Source organism: Myotis lucifugus, unplaced genomic scaffold (genome assembly GCF_000147115.1).
Source record: "Myotis lucifugus unplaced genomic scaffold, Myoluc2.0 scaffold_656, whole genome shotgun sequence".
Classification (NCBI taxonomy): Eukaryota; Metazoa; Chordata; class Mammalia; order Chiroptera; family Vespertilionidae; genus Myotis; species Myotis lucifugus.
In genome coordinates this window covers 396,893-417,797 of record NW_005871704.1, presented here as the reverse complement: position 1 = coordinate 417,797, position 20,905 = coordinate 396,893, and the positions used below count along the sequence as shown (strand labels likewise).

Genomic DNA, 20,905 nt, shown 5'->3' with positions numbered 1-20,905 from the left:
ATAACATACTGATAAGACATTTATATACATTTTAAAGTGTTCAAACAGCATACTGCCTATGTTTTCTTCTAGGCGTTTTGTTTTCAGGTTTTGTATCCAAGTATTGAAACTGGCCTAAGTTTATCCTATATAATAAAAGGGCAATATGCAAATGACTGAATGTTGGAATGACCAGTTGCTATGACACGCACTCATCACCAGGGGGCAGATGCCCACAGCGGGAGCGCCACTCAGCCAGAAGCTGGGCTGACAGCTGGCAAGTGCAGCGGTGGTGGCAGGAGCCTCTCCTGCCTCCTCCGGAGCACTAAGGATGTCTGACTGCGGGACTAATCCATCAGTCGGACATCCCCCGAGGGCTCCCAGACTGCAAGATGGCGCAGGCTGGGCTGAGGGACCCCCTCCCCGAGTGTGTGAGTTTTGTGCATTGGGGCCTCTAGTTTTTATATGGTCTAAGAAAGTGGTTTAGTTTCACTTTTTTATGTGTATCTGTTCAGTTTTTCCAACACCATTTAATGAAGAGACTGTGTTTACACTATATTCTTCCTTCCTTTGTCATAGGTTAGTTGAACAAAAGGATGGATTTATTTCTGGGCTCTACTTTGTTCCATTGACCTAGATGCCTATGTTTATGCCAGTACCATGCTGTTTTTATTACTATAGCCTTAAAATACTTTAATATCAGGTAGCATGATACCTCAAACTGTGCTCTTCTTTCTCAAGATTGCTGTGGCTATTCAGGGTCTTTTGTATTTCCATATAAGTTTTAGGGTTATTTGTTCTAGTTCTATGAAATATGACTTTGCCATGTTGATATGGATTGCAATAAATCTGAATATTGCTTTGGGTAGAGTAGACATTTTAATGATGTTAAATTTTTGTATCCATGGACACATTATTACCTTATTTATATCTTTGATTTCCTCAGTGTGTTATAGTTTTCTGAGTATGGGTCTTTTACCCTCTCAGTTAAATTTATTCCTATGTATTTTATTCTTTTTGATGTAATTGTAAATGGATTCTTAATTTCTCTTTCTGATGGTAAGTTATTGGTGTATTAAAATGCAACCAATTTCTCAGAATTCATTGTGTGTTATGCTACCTTACTGAAAACATTTATTAGTTCTAATAATTTTCTGGTGATTTTTAGGGTTCTCTATGTATATAGGTAGGCAAAAGTAGGTAAAAAGGCAGACAGGTTATAATTACAATAGCTTTATTAACTCAAAAAATGTCACAATGTGTTTCACGTACTCCCAACTGTAAACCTACTTTTGCCACACCTGTACAGTATCATCATCTACAAATAATGACAATTTGACTTCTCCTTTCCAATTCAGACGCATTTATTTCTTTTTCTTATTTGATTATTATGCCTAGGATTTCCAAAACTATCCTATCTAATAAAAGAGAAACATGGTAATTAGCCATACCTCCGCTACCCTTCCCATTGGCTAATCAGGGCAATATGCAAATTAACTGCCAGCCAAGATGGCGGTCGGCAGCCAGGCAGCTTAAAGCTAACAGGAGGCTTGCTTGCTTCAGTGACGGAGGACTCCAACGTTCCCCGCCTGCGCTGCCGGCCTCTGAGCTTGCAGTTTGAAACATTGTAACAAATATAGAAGCTAAACCAAACCCCCGTAACCTGTTTTCAGTGAGCCGGGATCTCAGAGCTGGAGTCGCAACAAAGTTTCGAATACAGAAGGTAAACAAAGGCCAGAAACCTGCTTTCAGCAGCCGAGCCTCAGGAGAGAAAGCCGGCTCTCAGTTCCAGTGACAGGCATAGAAGGTAAATAAATGCCAGAATAAAAAAAAAAAGAAAAAAAGGAGAGGTTTGGAGCTTCAGTCCCCCGCCAGCCTGAAAACAGCCCTCAGTCCCTCACCCAGACTGGCCAGGCACCCCAGTGGAGACCCCCACCCTGAAGCAACAAGATGGCGGCTAATTTGCATACTGAAGGCAGGCGGCAGCAGGCAAGGCTGTCTGCGGTCTGGGACCTGGATCTGTGACCCTGCTGGGCAGGAGGCAGTGCTTGAGGCTGTCCATGGTCCCAGGACCCAGATCTGTGACCCTGCCAGACAGGGGTCACTGAGGGAGGCTGTCTGCAGTCCAGGACTCGGATCTGTGACCCTGCCAGGCGGGGGGCAGCGCTTGAGGCTGTGCACGGTCCCGGGACCCGGATCCATGACCTGGTGGGCAGGGGGGCAGCACGGGAAGCTGTCTGCAGTCCGGGACCCGAATCTGTGACCCTGCTGGTTGGAGTCAGTGCTTAAGGCTGTCCACGGACAGACACGGATCTGTGACCCTGCCGGGCGGGGGGCAGCGCTTTGAGGCTGTGCACGGTCCCGGGACTCGGATCCGTGACCCTTCACAGCGGGGAGGCAGCCATCAGCGCCCAGGAGTGACTGCGCAAGATCCGCCTCCTGGCCCAGAAGGTGCAGGATTGCAGGGACAGCCACCGTGGTGGGCCAGACTGACGTCCTCCTGGCCGCACTATGGGGGTTTGCAGATCTGCAAAGCCAGAGGCCTCCGGTGTGCACATACCCCCCTGTCGTGCGAACATCCCCCAGCACACTGTCACCCTCCCACGCCTGCAACAGTTGCAAACCAAGGCGTGCACACGTTCCCCCTGCCTCTCCACCGCACTCCATCAACCCAGCATGCCTAACACCCCCACAGGATGTGCACACATCCCTTCTGATGCCCTCACGTCCTTTGGAGAGAGTCTGGGTGTTCTGGGTGCTGAGAGTGGGCGCCTGTGAGATGACAGTGAGAGGGCGGAGTGGTGATGCCCTGTTCCCACGGAGGCCAGTGCAGCTACGAGATCACCTCTGGGGAGTTAATGCAGTTGCTGAGGCAGGAGCAGGTGCAGACAGACATACCTGGTGGGCGCGGGCGGCCCTCTCTGAGGTGCCTTTGGTCAGCGTTCAAAATCAAGAGCCCAGAGGCAGAGAGGAATTCCGTCCTCTCAGTGAAACAGTGGGATAGTCGGGGCGACTGTAGAGAAGGAATGTGTACTTTGGGTGCCAGCACCCATGAGTGAAGGCTGCCCTGACTGAGCCTTGCTTGCTTGGGGCCTAGCGCACTCCTGCCGGGCAGTGGGTGACAGGACGTGCTTTTCCGAATTAATGAGAGAAAACTTTGATTCTCCTGCTGCCCACGAAGGTGGAAAGTGAAGTGGGGAGATATGTGGGGAATGAGCAAGGTTCCCTGTCTGGGGGTTCCAAATCTGCTGTTGGTTTCTTTCACCACTGACTAGAGATATACAGGGTGTCCCCCCAAAATGTATACACACTTTGAATACCTACTCATTCCAATGATTTTAAGCATAAGAAAGGAACAACAATGGAGCTGTTATCTGTTGAAAGTGTGGTAACAAACAGGTAGTTGGACATTCCCTGAGGGGTCTCAGATTGGAGAGGGTGAAGGCCAGACTGAGGGGCCCCTTCCCCTCCTACCCCAGTGCACGAATTTCATGCACCGGGCTACTAGTCTCTCTCTATATAAAAGCCTAAGCGACCTTTACGACCAAATGACTGGAACGACCAGAACTACCAGTCGCTATGATGCACACTGACCACCAGGGGGCATACACTCAATGCTTTTCCCTGGTGGTCAGTGCACTACCAGAGCCAACCTCCCCTGGCTGGCCAACCTCCTGTAGTCCCTCCCCCATGGCCAGAAGACCCCAATCACCCAATCGGGGCTGGGCCCCAGGGTAGGGTGGGGAACCGGGGGTGGGTGGTGGCAGACACGGCTCCTTTCCCAGGGTGGTCGAGGGCCAGCTCCCTCCTCCAAGCTGGCATCCTACATCCCGTGGTCCCCCTCCCCCGGCCAGCAAACCTCCTGCTGTCCTTACCCCTGGCATGCAGGCCCCAGAGGCAGCGTGGTGGCAAAGAAGGTGGCGAGGCAGGGGACTGTGATAGTGACATTGACGTCCATTCCTTCTGCGCCTGGCCTGGCAATCGTCACTTCCTCTCCTGACCCCACTGGGGCCTTCGGGCCCAGGCTGGGACAGGAAACTGGGGGTGGGTGGTGGTGGATGCGGCCCCTTTCCCAGGGGGGTTGAGAGCTGGCTTTCTCCTGGGGCTGGAGGCCAACCTCCTTTGGTCCTTGCCCCTACTCTCTCCCTCTGGTCGGCAGAGCCCGATCAGCCCAGCCCCAACTGGTCTGGCCCTGATTGGCCCTGATCGCTGGCCAGGCCTAGGGACCCCACCTGTGTACAAATTTCATGCACTGGGCCTCTAGTGATGAATAAAAATGGTGGAAGTAGACATCCTTGTCTTGTTTGTGATCTTAAAGAAAAACTTTTAGCTTTTCACTGTTGAGTATGATATTAGCTGTGGGTTTGTCAGACATGACCCTTATTAGGTGGAGGTATGTTCCCTTTAGCCCCACTCTCTGTTTTTTTTTTTTTTTTTAACGCGGCTTTTTTTTTTTATTGCTTAAAGTATTACAAAGGGTATTACATATGTGTCCTTTTTTCCCCCGCCCTTGACAATCCCCTGGTCTCCCCTACCCCCCAGTGTCTATGTCCATTGGTTATGCTTATATGCATGCATACAAGTCCTTCGGTTGATCTCTTACCCCCCTCCCTCCTGCCCCCCAACCCTCCCGGCCTTCCTGCTGCAGTTTGACAATCTGTTTGAGCAGCTCTGCCTCTATATCTATTATTGTTCAAAGTTTATAATGGTCTCTATTATCCATGATGTGTGAGATCATGTGGATTTTCTTCATGACTGCTTATTCACTTAGCATATGCTCTCCAGTCCATCCATGGCCGCTGTAAGAGGTACGAGTTTCTTTCTTTTTTAAACAACTCAGTATTGCATCGTGTAGATGTACTACTGTTTTCTATCCAATCATTGACTGATGGGCACTAGCTGTTTCCAGATTCTTAGCTATGTGAATGTGCTGCTATGAACATAGGGGTGCATATATCCTTACTCATTGGTGTTTCTGGTTTCTTGTAGCCCCACTCTCTTGAGAGTATTTACCATAAAGGGATGTGGGATTTTGTCCAATGCTTTTTAAAAATCTATTTATGTGCTCAGGTAATTTTTTATTCTTTATTTTTTGTGTGTGTTGTGCATCATGTTAATTGATTTGCAAATATTGAACCAACAATGCATCTCAGGAACAAATGCCACTTGACCGTGGTATCTGATCTTTTAATGTATTGAATTCAGTTTTCTGATATGATGAGGATTTTTTGCATCTATTTTTATCATGGATACCAGCTTATAATTTATTTTTTTGTGGTGTCTGATTTTGGTATCCAGGTTATGCTGGCCTTGTAAAATGAGTTTGGGAGCCTTTCCTCCTCTGCAATTTTACAAAAACTTTCAGAAGAATGGGTTATTCCTCATAAAAATTTATGAAGTGATCTGGTATAGAACTTTCATTTATTGAAAATTTTTTGATTACTGTTTTTATTTCCTTATAGTAATCAGTTCATTCAAATTTTACATTTCTTCCTGATTGAGTCTTGAAAGATTGTATGTTTCTAGGAATGTATCTGTTTTTTCCAGGTTATCTCATTTGTTGACATATAATTGTTTGTAGTATTTTCGTATGATCCTTTGTATTTCTCTGGTGTCAATTGTCACCTCTCCACTTTCATTACTGATTTTATGCATTTGGGCCCGCACCCTCTCTCTTTTTTTTTAATGAGTCTGGCTAACGTTTTATCTATTTGGCTTATCTTTTCAGAGAACTAGCTTTGGTTTCATTAATCTTTTCTAATTTTTTTAGACTATTTATTTCTGCTCTGATCTTTATTATTTCCTTCATTCTACTCATTTTAGGCTTTGTGTTCTTCTTTTTCTAGTCTCTTTTTTGTTGTTGTTTGTTTGTTTGTTAATCCTCACCTGAGAATATTTTTCCATTGATCTTTTAGAGAGAGTGCAAGCCAGAAGGAAAGACAGAGAGAAACATCAATGTGAGAGAAACACATCAATTGGTTGCCTTCTTCATGCACCCTACCAGGGCCCAGGTCAGGGAGGAGCCTGCAACCAGGGTGCATGCCCTTGACCAGAATTAAAACCAGCCAACACTCTATCCACTGAGCCCAACTGGCTAGGGCTCTAATTTTTTAATTTGTAGGGTTAGATTGTTTCTTCTGAGATTTTTCTTGTTTCTTGAGGTAGTCCTTTATTGCTAAGAACTCTCCTCTTACAACTACTTTGGCTGTGTCCCATAGATTTGGGTTTGATGTTTTTTAATTTTCATTTGTCTCAAGGTATCTTTTTATTTCTTGCTCACCTATTCATTGTTTAATTGCATGTTACTTAGCCTCCACGTGTTAGTGTGTTTTTCAGGTTTCTTCTTGTAATTAATTCTGGTTTCATATCATTATGGTCAGAAAAGATCCTTGATATGATTTCAATATTCTTAAATGTATTGAAATTTATTTCATGGACAAACATGAGGTCTATCCTGGAAATTTTTCCATGTGCTCTTAAAAAGAATGTATATTGTGCTGCTTTGGGGTGAAATGTCCTAAAAATATCAATCAAGTCCATCTAGTCTATTGTGTCATGTAAGGGCACTGTTTCCTTGTTGATTTTCTGTATGGGATGGTCTATTTATTGATGTCAGAGGAGTATCAAAGTCTCCTGCTATTATTGTCTTACTGTCAATCTCTCCCTTTATGTCCATCAACATTTGCTTTACATATTTAGGTGTTCCTATGTTCGGTGTGCAGATGTTTACAAGACTTATATACTGTTGTTGGATTGATTTCTTTATCATTATAAAGTGTCCTTGTTTCTTGTTAACACATTTATTTTAAAGTCTATTTTGTTATATGTAGGTATTGCTACCCTAGCTTTTTTTTCATTTCCATTTGCATGACATAACTTTTTCCATACTTTTACATTCAATTTGTGTGTCTCTCTCAATCTGAAGTATGTCTCTTATAAGAAGCATATCTATAGGTCCTGTATTTTTATCCTTTCAAGTCACCCTTTGTCTTTTGATTGGAACATTTAGTCTATTTACATATAAAATAATTATTGATAGGTATGTTATCATTTTATCAATTGTTTTATGATTGTTTCTGTAGTTTTTCTATGTTCTTTCCTTATTCTCTTGCTCTCTCCTGTTGTATGTCAGTGACTTTTTATAATGATATGTTTAGATTACTTTTTTATTTCTTGTATATCTCTTATGGATTTTTGGTTTGTGTTTACCGTGTGCTTTGTGTATATGTTTATAGCAGTCTATTTTTAATTGATGGTTACTTAAGTTCAAACATATTCTAAAATAACTACAATTTTTACTCACCCCTCTACTTTTAATCCTACCAGACCTGAGGCCCTGAACCTAACTGTCCCCTATACCTGGGCTCCTGAGCATTAAAGAGAAAAAACCAACATGATATAGAAAAATGTTAGTTACATGCAAACAAGTGATTAGAATAAAATGGAACTTGGAGACATTGTAGAAAATAGGTCTACCTTTCATCTACCTTTCATCTAGCGCCAATATTCCACCTTTGTGTGGAAATTACCGAAAAATCAGTACAGTGGTCTGATAGGGCTAAGTTTCTGTCATTATTTTTTGCTTTTTTTGTGTATGTAATTTCTTAATTTATTGTTGTAATTACACATTATCTCCCTATTTTTTCTTTAAACCTTTGTACTAGCTTTGAGTTGGTTGATATACTGCTTTTATTGTTTGCCCTTGTCAGTGAGCATTTTTCCACACATTTTCTTATTAGCTTTTTAAAAAATTTATCCTTTCTTCCCAAAGAAGACCCTTTAACATTTCTTGTAATACTGGTTTGTTTGTGATAAATTCTTTTAGCTTTTTTTATGTCTGGGAAACTATTTCCCCTTTCATTTTAAATTATGACCTTGCTGGCTAGAGTAGCCTTGGTTGTAGATCATTTCTTCTCATCACTTAGAATATTCTGAGCCAATCCCTTCTGGCCTGAAATGGTTCTGTTGAGAAATCAGCTGACAGCCTTATGGGAGCTCCCTGGTAGGTAACTAATTGTCTTTCTCTTATAACTTATAAGATTCTCTATTTGTCTTTAATCTTTGGCATTTTGATTATGTGTGTCTTGGTTCTGGGGCCTCTTGGGAGTGACTCTGATGCAGGTCAATGTCAGGCATTGCTTGTGAATAGGCCTGTGCTACCTGTTTGAAGATATAAAGGGACCCACAACTTGTGGCTGCCTCTTCTAAGCCTGGGTGCATGTGGGAGTGGCCAGGCTGTGTATAGAAGCTGGCTCCCACCAGCACTGGACCTAGAATCAGGTCAACAAAAGGCCCAAGCCACCCTGATATCCTCCTCCATCTACCAGTGGCCTGTTAGGCTCAGTCACTGAAAGAGCCTCTAGCTATACACAAGTTGAGTTAGGTAGGTTCTCGGTGAGAACCAGGTAGAGGCGAGTGATATTCAACATGTTGATATAGATTCAAACTCAGTGCCTATGCTGGGTGTGGTGCTACTCAGCAAGTTTCAGGGTACACCAAGACCTGAGGCACCTGCCAGGGGTCAGTGGACCTTTGTGATGGGACAGGGTCTTGGGAAGTCCTCAGGGTGAGGCCAGTAGAGATCATCAGGCTAAAACAGACCAAGATTTAGCCATGTGGAGGGTGAGCTCTGCACAAAATCAGTGGGGCCAGTTGGATGTGCAAGTGGTAAATTGCCCTCATTCCAAAGCTACATAGCTCAGAATGTCCACATTCATCTCCACCATCCAGGGTCTGCCCAGATCTCTTCAAGAGCCTTCCAAGAAAGTCTGCACGACAGGCTCAGGCTGGCCAGGTTGAGACACCTTACTCCTCATGGAGTACCTGTATCACTCCAGATTCTCAAACACCACACTTGGGTGGGGTCCAGCCCTTTTTGTGTCTCTACCCTTCCTACTAGTCTCAATGTGGCTTCTTCTGTACTATATCTTAGTTATAAGTCATCAGTTGAGATCATCTTCAGTTGGTTATTCAGGTTGAATATTTTATAATTTAGTGGTAATTCTGGTTTGAAACTGGGAAGAGATGAGTGTAACTTCTAGGTACTCTGCTACTATCTTGGATCTTTTTCTTTCTGCTTTATTCTTTGCAAATTTGATTATTTCAAAAGTTCTGCCTTCTAACTCACTTATTCTACCTCCTATTTGCTCTACTCTGAAATAAAGATTCTCTATTGCTTTACTATTTCATTCATTAAATTTAAATTACACAATTCCAGAATGATTTCTATTTCTTTGGTAAATATCTCATTTTGTTCACATATTTCCCCCGATTTTGTTAAATTTTCTTTCTGAGTTGTCTTGTTGCTTCTTAAGTTTTTTTTAAAAAGTTATTTTGATTTCTTGTCAGCTATGTCACAAAATTCCATGACTTTAAGCTAGGTTATTAGAAAATTATTTTTTTTTTGGTGATGATGTGTTTCCTTGATTTGAATTCCTGCTTTTCATTTGGAGAGTGGTTAGTGGTTAGCAACCACATTCTTAAATCTTTACCTGTGCCTTCAGATGGGCTATCCTGTTTATTGGTGCTGTTATATCTGGGTTTTCTCTGCTTTTCTATAGGTACACCTACTCCACTCTGCTTGCTCTCCCTGTGGTAGAATTCATAAGCTTTTAAGTCATCTCTAGTTCTTACAACACACCAGGCTGACTACTGGAAACTTCTCTTTTGTTTTCCAGAAGGTGGTGCTATAGCTCAAGCGTGTGGTTTCTCCCTTGCACACAGACCCTAGTGTGCTTTTCAGATTCCACTACATTTTCCAGATTAGCTCTCACTGCTCAACACAAGAGTGCACACAAGGGGGGTGGCCACAGTAAAGGGGAGTATTGAGCTTAGCACTTGGGGCATTGTTAGCAGCTGTTGACCAAAAAAGGGAGATCCTCAGGTGAGGTTCTCTCAGAGGGACATGGAAGGCCTTTCTGCTGAAGTTTGAGCAAAATAAGCAGGACTTTTATCCCTTTAATGCCCTTTGATATTCTTTTCTGTTTCTTTCCCATATTTTCCTTCCCCCTGGTCATGAAGGTCCTGCCACAGTACTCTGAGTGCTGCTGGAAAGCCATGTCCCACACAACTTGGGTAGCCAGGCACTCACTAACCACTCTCCTTTTCCACACTAGAGAAATTGCCACCATCTGATAGTGCAACCCATGCAATGTCCCCAAACTCATGCTGCAATCTACCCTTGAGAAGGCTGGACGTCCGCAAATTATCTCTCATCTTTGGGCATCTGCCCAGGTGAGCATTAAAAAGGTATTTTTCCAACCATGCTAAGATGGTTTGGGCAAAATTTCTGGCTTTGCTGGTTCGATAGCCCATGCTGAAGTCCTCTGCCTATTACTAGATGAACAGATGGGCGAGACTGCTTTGACATCCCTTGGCATGATCCCAAAATTCCCACAGAGGGGCACGTTTGTTTGTGGATACGTGTCTAATTTATTGTTATAAAATGGGAGACAAAAAAAGAGAAATATCTTATGCACCATAATGCTGATGTAAAGAACTGTATTTTAAAGGACAGGAGAGTAAATAAATGTTATAAAATGGCACAAGAAGTGACAAAAAGAATGAGGGAACCATTCAACACAGGTTTGATAGAAACTGATTGAGGAATTAAGTGGAATTGGTGTCCACTTAATATTCTCCATTCAATTGATTCTGTTTATATAGGAAGTACCAACACCCAGGCTATTAAGTTGCAACTTATCCTGACAACTACAAAAGCAGTCCATGTTGAGAACATCCACAAAGATGTCTTGTGTGTACACGTGTGGAGGCATACACACACACCAAATTTTTTAAAACACTAATATATTTTTTAAAACAATGAAAGGAAAGGATGAGAAACCTTAATTGACTTGCATATTTTTGTTGTTGTTGTTAATCATCACCTGAGGGTATTATTTCCATTGCTTTTCTGAGAGTGTGAAAGGGAGGGAGGGAGGAAAAGGGAGGAAAGAAGGAAGAGAGAGAGAATGAGAGAAACATCACTGTGAGATAGACACATCTAGAGGTTGCCTACTACCACCACCACCACCACCCCACACCCCTGCCCAACTAGGAGCAGGGATCAAATCCACAACCCTGGTACAGCCCTTGTTCAGGAATCAAACCTATGACCCTTTGGTGTGCAGGCTAATCTCTAACCATTAAACACACCTGCCAGGAACAGAGACTTGCATCTTTAGTACGCTTATCCTTATTTTGAGGTGGTGTACACTTCCTAAGTTCATGAAAGAGGCTAACTGAGTGTCTTTTCTTTCCACAGTGATGGACAGAGCAGACTCCACGTCTGATGAGCCCCTTGTCAGAGGCAAAAGTGGGCAAGATCTCCAAGAGATGCTGAGAGGAGTAGGACTGTCAGTTGAGTACTGGTTGCCAAAGCTTCAGGAACAGCTGGGTGTGACCTGTCCAGAGGCCTTACAACACATAGAAGAAAAAGACCTCCAGAAGCTAAAATCCCAGGCACAACATTCCTGGGAGAAAAGGGCCCTGGAGAAGCTACTTAACTCAAATAGGCTTTCAAAGTTACAGGAGTCTCAGGAGAAAATGAGAAAGGAACAACAGAAGATGGCAGAACAGGCACTGCAGGAGCTAAGAGACTTGCAGTCAGAAGGGAGGCAACGACAAGAAGAGGAAGTAAGGAAAAAAGAGGCAGAGCTGAGGCAGGCAATGGAGATTCCCAAAGAGTACTGGCCACACCCCGGAAAATCCTTAGGAGAAGTGATGGAACACACGCAGGGACAACTCAACCTCATGGAGGGCACACTGTCTCACAGGCAAAACCTCCCAGATAGAGATCTCATGAGATGGGCATCTGGAGGGCTGGCCCTGCAGGGAATTTACAAAACTGGCTACCAAAAAGACCTTGTACAGAAGAGAGAAGAGCTACTAAGTGTCCCCAAGGAGTTATTGTTCTTAGGCCCTGAGCATGGCACACGGAGGGAAACCAGGGAATTTACATCTTCTCAAGAAGAATCCAAGTTCACCCAGATGACAGAGAAGCTGGGCTTCAGTGTAATTGCCTCAGCCAAGGGCGGAGTTTGGGGATTTAGCGTGGAAGCTGGTATGGACCACAGCAAACATTCAGAATCCAAGGAAAACCAACAATCACGTTCTGAACACACCTATTTCTGCTCTACCAAGTATAGCTACGTCCCACTTGCCTCCTGCCACTTTCCCATGGATCAGCTCCAGTTCTCCAAGGCTGCTCTCCAGGAACTGAAATGCATTGAAGACCTTCTGAGTCAGTCTGCAGACACAGACAGACTCCCCTTGCTGAGGCAGAGAACTGAAGCTTTCTTCCACAGGTTTGGCTCTCATGCTAACCAGGGCCCTCTGCACCTGGGAGGAATCTACTGGTGGAAAGCCATATCAGAGGGTTTCCTGACTGAGCAGCTGGAACAAGTAAAACAGCAGTCAGCAGAGGCCCTGAACAGTTTCATAAGTGGAAGCTACAGTGGCTTTGGAGTGAAAGTTGCTGCAGGTGCGGATGGGTCACACTCTAGTTCAGAAACTTTCACCCAAAGCACAACCTTCCAAAATCTCCAAACCAAAGTCCAATTATCTGTGGCTCAGACAGGTGGTCCACCAGAAGCAAATGGCTTTCTCCAGTGGAAAGATGGCCTAGTTGCCAGTAATCAAACCTGGAGTGTCATTGACCGGGGACTTCAGCTGGTGCCCGTTTGGGACATCATCCTCTCCAACCACAGAAGTGATTTTAAGGATCCATGTCAGGTAGCTAGCTTACTGAAGGATAGCTACACTGCTCTTATTGGCCTCACTGCCCAGATCCAGGATGGAGAAGAATTACTGAGTGTTGGGAAGGAGGCTGGGCTTTCCCTAGAGGATGTGAAATCCTGGAAGGTATCTGATCCTGAAGAGCAGCTTAAAAAACTGATAAATTTCATGCAAATGTTGAGTAAAAAAACAAACAGTTATGACACTTGGGTTAACATATGCCTCACAGATTGGGGTCTGCAGAACTTTCTGGTAAACACTGTTAACTTTTGCAAAAAGTCTTCCATCTATGAAACTAAGTTTATTAAATCTCAGTTGCGCAGCCTTTTTGTATCCTCACATCTACAGAGTGAATGACTTTCCTCAGGTTCATTCCATCATGCAGTGGGTCTTCCAGTCAAAGTCAGAAGAAGAGCACATCAACATCTCCCAATTTTCTGAGCTAATTAAAATCTTAAAGAAAACCCACAATGACCTCATGGAAGTGAAGGCGAATTCTAAGTCTGCAGAAACAGTAGAAGAAGCTCAAAGAAAGGTCACTTATGAGGTCGGTTTGTCTCTCGGCTGCTTCTTGAATTACCTCCAAGAAACAGAGCAGCCAGACACACAGCTCTTGCTACTTTCCATTGCAGCTGGTATAGGATATGATGTGGTAAACAAACAGTTTCAGTATCTCCTTGGGTGTGTGGAGTTAAACTTCCTAATGCATGAAATGCAAACTGCCCAAGATAAATACCAGGAGCTCAAAAATAATTGCACCTACAGAGCCCAGGCATTCCTGGTGCTCACAGGTCTTATAGCTACCATTGGAGTCACAGCTCTTTCTCCAGAGGAGAAAACACAACGCTTGATATTAATAAAACATCACATGGGACAATCTTTGTCAAAAGAAGTTGTCCATGTCCTCTCCAAACCTGGAGCAGATCATGATTGGGAAAACCTAGAGAAAGACTTGAGATTGCTCATTGATGGTAATTATGAAGCCACCATCAATTCATTGCAAATGGATGAGATAAGTAAAAACTTGCAAAGTATTTTCCATGAAAGAAAAGAACCTCATGAAACACATGATAATGATAATATCAAAGGGGAAGTCATTAGAGATACAGCGTTCTTAGATTTACTCCAGCATCTAGCCTTAGATCATTTCTACCCAAAAAAGATGAGCAGAACTAACTTCCATGTGATCATTAAGACTTCTGTGTACAACAGCCAGCCCAGATCTGAAAGGGAGCTTCACCTATATTTCCTTCAGAAGCTACAAGTTCTGGATTATGATCTGAGATACCTGGTCTTTAGCGATGATGGAAACACACAGAATCAAGTCAATCCAAGTGCCTCAAATAAGGACAATGAGGATTTTAACCCATATAAATACTTGTTTGAAGACAGGGATGCTCCCACTAACCCTTCACCCTCTAATCCTAGGCCCCATATTCACCCTATGGATATTCAGATGGCAATTTTTCACTGTGCAGATGATTTTGCCAGACAATATATTTTGTCCAAACTTTCCATTTGCCAGTTTGCACTCCCTCTTCTCATACCTAATCCCTGCAGTTCTCAAATTGAATTCTCTCTCTGGTCTCTCAGTCAAATTAGAAGGAGCTGGCAGGAAGCAAGGAAATTACCAAGAGAGAAGAAGATCAATTATAAAAATAAGCAGATGTGTCATGTCTCTACCCCCATTGTGTCCTTTATAAGAGTGGGAAATGGCTTCTCTGCTTCCAAATCTCAGATCATGAACTGTCTTCTCAGTAAACGTAAACATGATGTGTTTTTCCACCGACATTGCAGAGGGAGCACCAAAGACTGTCTCTTGATGGGGGGAGTGGTGGAAATCTGCTGGTTCTGCCCTGCGGGGGAAGATGATGACAGATTTGACAACTGTGTGACCTTCACCAATCTCCATGGAGATGCGAAGGAACATAAGAAGCAACTCACCTTCTTGCAGGAGGTCTCTTCTCTCATTGTTGTCCTCTTGTCAACTTCTGATGACAATAAAGAAAACAGAAAAATTATTCATGATCTATGTCAGTCACCAAGACCTTTGATTTGTTTACTTGATAACAAAGAAAAAACCATGGCCAGTAATTCTAATAAAAAAGTCATCATTGGAATCCGGAACAGAAATGAAGCAGAATTAACAGAAGAGCTTGTTACTACAATCAGACGTTTGATGGAGCTCTCAAACATAGCTTTCAGCTTAGAGGACTGTGCCCCAATTGCTCGAAAGCAAGGATTCCTTATTGACGAAGACCAGAGAGACTGCAAGGAAGCCAGAGAAAATTCAGAGGTCCTAATAGCTCTATTAAGAGACTTAAATATATCTCAGGTGAAGGAAAACTTACTGCCCCTTCAGGGACACCTGTGGCATCTTTGGTGTAAAAAGGACAGAGAACTCTATCATCTAAGAGAAAAAGGGAATCGAAGCATTGAACAACACAAGAGTGAGATTGAGACAGAAAAACAAAGAATACGGAATCAACAGTTGACCAGAGCCTTTCCTGTCAATGACTTGATGCGTTCTGTCCTTGAAATTCTCCAAAGTCTTTCAGAAACTCAAACCGCACACTACTTTTTGCAATGGCTGAGTGTGTTTTTGGACAACCTGACTGCAGGACACTTGGAAAAACTGAATGAAAAGAAAAACAATTTGTGGTCACTGATACAAACAGAAAAGCAAAAGGCACCCAAGAGCACTGACCTCCAACGCTGGCAAAAAGAGATAGAAGCTATCTCCAAAGAGATTAGTGACAGTACATTGGGAATTGAGCAACTTCTCAGAGAAGTTGGCCAGATCTATGAAGCTCTGGAAGAAGCTTCCCCCACTAAAAATACCCTTTATCTCTCCCTTCCCCAGATTGCTGCAGATCTGATGATATCTGGTGTTCCCATTGAGCTGATGGATGGCGATGCTTCATATGTGCCTCTAAAGTGGGTGGCAGCTCTTTTTGACAAGGTCTCTGAGAAACTTGGAAACAAACGACTGTTTGTTCTCTGCATCCTTGGCCTTCAGAGCTCAGGGAAGTCCACCCTGCTGAATGCACTTTTTGGGCTGCAGTTCACCGTCAGTGCTGGGAGGTGTACCCGGGGGGCCTACATGCAGCTCCTGAAGGTGGAGGACACTTTCAGAGAGGAACTGGGCTTTGACTTTGTGCTTGTTGTGGACACAGAAGGCCTTCGGGCTCCACAACTCAGCAATAAATCCAAAAACCGTGACAATGAGTTGGCAACTTTTGTCATTGGACTTGGAAACTTGACTCTGATCAACATTTTTGGGGAAAATCCATCAGAAATGCAAGATATTCTAGAAATAGTGGTTCAAGCTTTTATGAGGATGAAACAGGTAAAAATCTCCCCAAGTTGCCTTTTTGTCCATCAGAATGTGGGGGAAGTCACAGCTAAAGACCAAACTATGGAAGGAAGGAGGCGGTTAGAGCAGAGACTAGATGAAATGGCCACAACAGCAGCTGAGCAAGAACAGTGCTCAGATGTAACCCGCTTTGGTGATATCATTAAATTTGATGTCAATACTGATGTCTTCTACTTTGCTCACCTCTGGGATGGCAATCCCCCAATGGCCCCTCCCAATCCTCGCTACAGCCACAATGTCCAGGATCTGAAAAGGAGAATTCTTATGGCTGCCAAACAGGAATCTAGGGGAAGCATCATGAATATCTCAGATGTGAAATTGCGAGTTCCAGATTTGTGGAGAGCTTTGGTGAATGAGAACTTTATTTTCAGCTTCAGGAACACCCGAGAAGTCATAGCCATGAGTAAACTGGAAACCATGTATAATTCCTGGACCTGGGAGCTGAGGAATCACATGCTAGCTTTGCAGAACCAGCTCATCAACCAGATTAAGAATGGGAAAATTCAGGAACTCACAGCAAACACTCTTCAGGCTCCAGTTACAGAAAAATATAAAGCCATCCAGCAAGAATTGGAAACATATTTTAAAGAAGATCCAGATAGTGAGATAATTATTCAGTGGAAAGCAAGTTTTGAAATTAAACTGGAAAACCTTAAAGAGTCACTTATTTTTGAGAGCAAAAATAAAGCTGAGGAACATATCAGTTATAAAAAGAATCAAGAAATACTGGATAACAAAAAATCAAGTTATGAAAAGAAATTATTGGAAAAAAGCCGAGAATTGGCTTTAACTCTAAAGGACAAAGTATTGAGTGAGAATGAGCTTCATGGCAAATTCAATGAACTTTGGGAAACATGGGTCTCTGATGTGTCCTCAACTGTCCCTCGAGTCACAGAGCCTAACATTGATGTGGATGCTGAAGACATCCTTTTGGAATATTTTAAAAAGGAGACAGATGTGGTGAATAGATTGAAGAAAAAGTCTAGAAAGGAGTTTAAAATCAATGATGAAAAACATGTAAAAAAGAGCAAATGGTTATATGTAATAAATAGGACCTTAGAAGAATATGATAAAGAGTCCATAAAGAGGACTACTGACCACATTATTTCAAGATACAATGAACATATTACAAAACTTCAGAGGCAACAAAGTGATTATAATCGAAGTTATTTCCATGAAATCCTGAACATAATAGAAGAGGAGGTAAAATCTGCACCCACTGAAGACAGATACACGTTTACAAGTAAGTACAAAATTGACTTATCTTTTTGTTTATTTCAAAGAGCATCTGAGAATTTTAAGGAGATGCATAGGGCATTCAAAAAAGCAAATAATCCTGTAAGTTATTTGGAAAGCAAGAAAGATGATTTCTTCATGAGTTTTAAGATCTCTTGTCAAGGAGCAACCTCAATCAAAACATTTGTTGAATTTCTGTTGGAAAAACTCATTCCTGCTGTCTTCATCACAATTTCCGAAAAAATGGCCCTTATGATTGCTGGAAACATGCGAGCTACCTGCCCAGCATTCAATGGAAACAGAGCTAACCTGGAGAAACACGTTCTTATCTCCCTGGCAGAAAAAGAAAAGTTTGATGATTACTGGCAGTATATTCATAATTCCGAATCATTTTTTAGGAATTACATTCAAAACCATATTAAAATATATTGTTCAGAACAAAATAACAAAATAAAGACCTTTTTAAAAATAAGTATAGGTGACATTAAGAATACCATCCTCTCAGCTATTCATGAATCCACGGCAATAGCCAAAGATAAAAGCAGCACTGTGTCTGGGTGGTTGGATTTGTTCTGTGATCACTTGGGAGGTAACTTGAACTTTCCACGAAAAGACTTGATAAGCATCGAACACCAGGAGATAAAAGATATTGAGTTTCTCAAAGAAGCCATGAGTGAAGCTTTGGATGACTTAATGTTCACAGTAGAAAAGATATGTTTGAGTAAGCCTGAAGAAGGAATGGTTTCTGACATTCAGAACATGCTCTCTGAGCATCTCTGTGGCTGCTGGAAACAGTGTCCCTTCTGTGGAGCAATCTGTACAAACACAATCCCTAACCATGACGGAGACCACAGTGTTCCTTTCCACCGTCCTAAAGCTGTCAATGGAGGCCAATGGGCTAACACAGACCACTTTAACATTGACTGCTGTACTAGTTTGGTTGCAAGTGATTGTTTATTTATTTTGAAGGATGGTCGTGAAATCCCATTTAAGATCTATCGACAGGCAAAAGGGGAATATGCCAAATGGAGCATCCCCCCAGACACATCTGCCCAGACATACTGGAAATGGTTTGTCTGTCACTTCAGATCAAACCTAGAAGAAAAATATCAGAAAAAATTTAAAGGTAGAGGTGAAATCCCTCAGGCATGGACCAAGATCACAAAACAAAATGTGCTTGATGACTTGAAAAAGCAATAATACTCAATGCCCACAAAAGAGTACCAGAATCTAAATAACAGTCACAGTACCTGAACGATCTGAAAATACCTACTCCTCACAATGAGAAATTTTTATTTCCATTTTTTTAAATGAGATGGCTAATTGTAAACCAATTAACATTTCAAAAATTTAAGACAGAGAAGCATCTAACAGACTGTCAAACTTCAGAGGGAAGACAGGGGAGGGCCGGGTTGGCAAGGCGGGGAGAGGGATGGAAAGGGGGGCAGATAAGAGATCAACCAAAGGACTTGTAAGAATGCATATAAGCATAACCAATGGAAACAGACACGGGGCGTGGTGGGCGGGTGAGGGCATGTGCTTGGGGGTGAGGGATGCCGGGGACAGGTCAATGAGGGAAAAAGGAGACATATGTAATACTATATGTAATACTTTAAACAATAAAGAATTTAAAAAAAGAATTAAAGATTTCCTGTTGAAAGAACTTTCTTTTTCTTTATCTCAATTCCTTCTGGTTGAAAAACAAATTGCTAAACTATACGAACATACAATAAATCTAACAATATCTATTTAAAATTCCTATTTCATATTTTAAGCTATTATTCTGAATGCTTTTTATTTTTAAATGTATAATGTTTTATAAAGTCCCAAAGTTGTTTTCATAGAGGGAAATAAAAAACTTTATATATAGTTACAAATTTCTATAGATTAACTATATGAACATTTCAAATGCACATACAGTTCTTGGCTGGATGTTACAAATTGCCTCTGAAATCTTGAGAAAAAAGTTACTAACCCTTGAATGGAAAAATATTGATGGAAAGATGATCCCCAAGCATAGTGATATTTAGACATATTGTGTTCTGGGAAATAATAACACAGACTTGACAGAGACTATCAATTCAGGAAACATTATTAAGCAAATATAAAAAATAAAAATTGAGTTATTGTTTTTCTCATGTAAGTATCACCCTCATCTTTTCTGGAATCTTGGATGTTCCCGGTGCCACGGTAAAATAAAATAAAAAGTAAGGTCCATAAGAGCTTAGATATTCAAAGCCTGGTATTTGTAAAAGCTTAAGAAGACCTGGCTTTGAACAAGGTTTATGAGCAGGTGAGAAGGGCTACTCTAATCATGGCTCTCAATAAGGTCAGATTCATTATTCCATTAATAATTTTAAAAACTATTCCTTTAAGAATAAAATATTAAAGAATATGCAGTTTTTTAGACTCAGATTATTTCAGTAAGATATTCTTTTATATATTAAAATGTAAGGAAATGCTTATCTCCAAAATAGGCACCTTTGTGACTCTTCACACTGTATGAGTCATAGGATAATGATCAGAATACAAATGAAAAGCTCTCTGATGGTAACCAAGAATCTGAGAGGGGAAAGAAATCACCAATCTATAAACCTACACCTTCTGAAACAATGGCTTATGCTAGGTTCTCAAAGCTAATGACTTAAAGTAATCTTCATACAAAGAAAATGCCTTCATGTTGGACATAAGAGCATCCATGTCTTCCCTTTACAGGCACACTCTCTATCCTCCATAGCCAGTGTAAACAATGAACAGAAGTCAAAAACCTTGCATCTTCAGAGCTGGGAGACAGTCCTGATTCTGCTTTGATTCCCCAAAGAGCTTCAAGCATACTCTCAGTTTGAGGTCAAATGACCCATGTCTGCAAAAGAAATCCTTGAACAGAATAATTATAAAGGAAACAAATGTCCTAGAACAGTATAGTTTCCCTTTTTTAAAAAAAAATTTTTATTTTTTGCTAAAAGTATTACAAAGGGTATTACATATGTGTCCTTTTTTTCCCCCGCCCTTGACAATCCCCTGCCCTCCCTTACCCCCCAGTGTCTTATGTCCATTAGTTATGCTTATATGCATGCATACAAGTCCTTCGGTTGATCTCTTACTCCCCTCCCTCCTGCCCCCCAACCCTCCCTGGTCTTCCCACTGCAGTTTGACAATCAGTTTGAGGCAGCTCTGCCTCTGTATCTATTATTGTTCAAAAGTTTGTAATGGTCTTTATTATCCATGAATGAGTGAGATCATGTGGTATTTTTCCTTCATTGACTGGCTTATTTCACTTAGCATAATGCTCTCCAGCTCCATCCATGCCGTTGCAAATGGTAAGAGTTCCTTCTTTTTTACAGCAGCATAGTATTCCATCGTGTAGATGTACCACAGTTTTCTAATCCATTCATCTACTGATGGGCACTTAGGCTGTTTCCAGATCTTAGCTATGGTGAATTGTGCTGCTATGAACATCTGGGTACACTTACCCTTTCTGATTGGTGTTTCTGGTTTCTTGGGATATATTCCTAGAAGTGGGATCACAGGGTCAGAATGGGAGTTCCATTTCCAGTTTTTTGAGGAAACTCCATACTG

The 20,905-nt window shown here is 42.0% G+C and overlaps 1 pseudogene; it reads left to right on the top strand.

Annotated features, from left to right (window-relative positions):
• The first annotated feature begins 11,244 nt into the window (after window positions 1-11,244).
• Window positions 11,245-18,675, top strand: LOC102420408 (annotated as a pseudogene).
• Window positions 18,676-20,905: the final 2,230 nt, after the last annotated feature.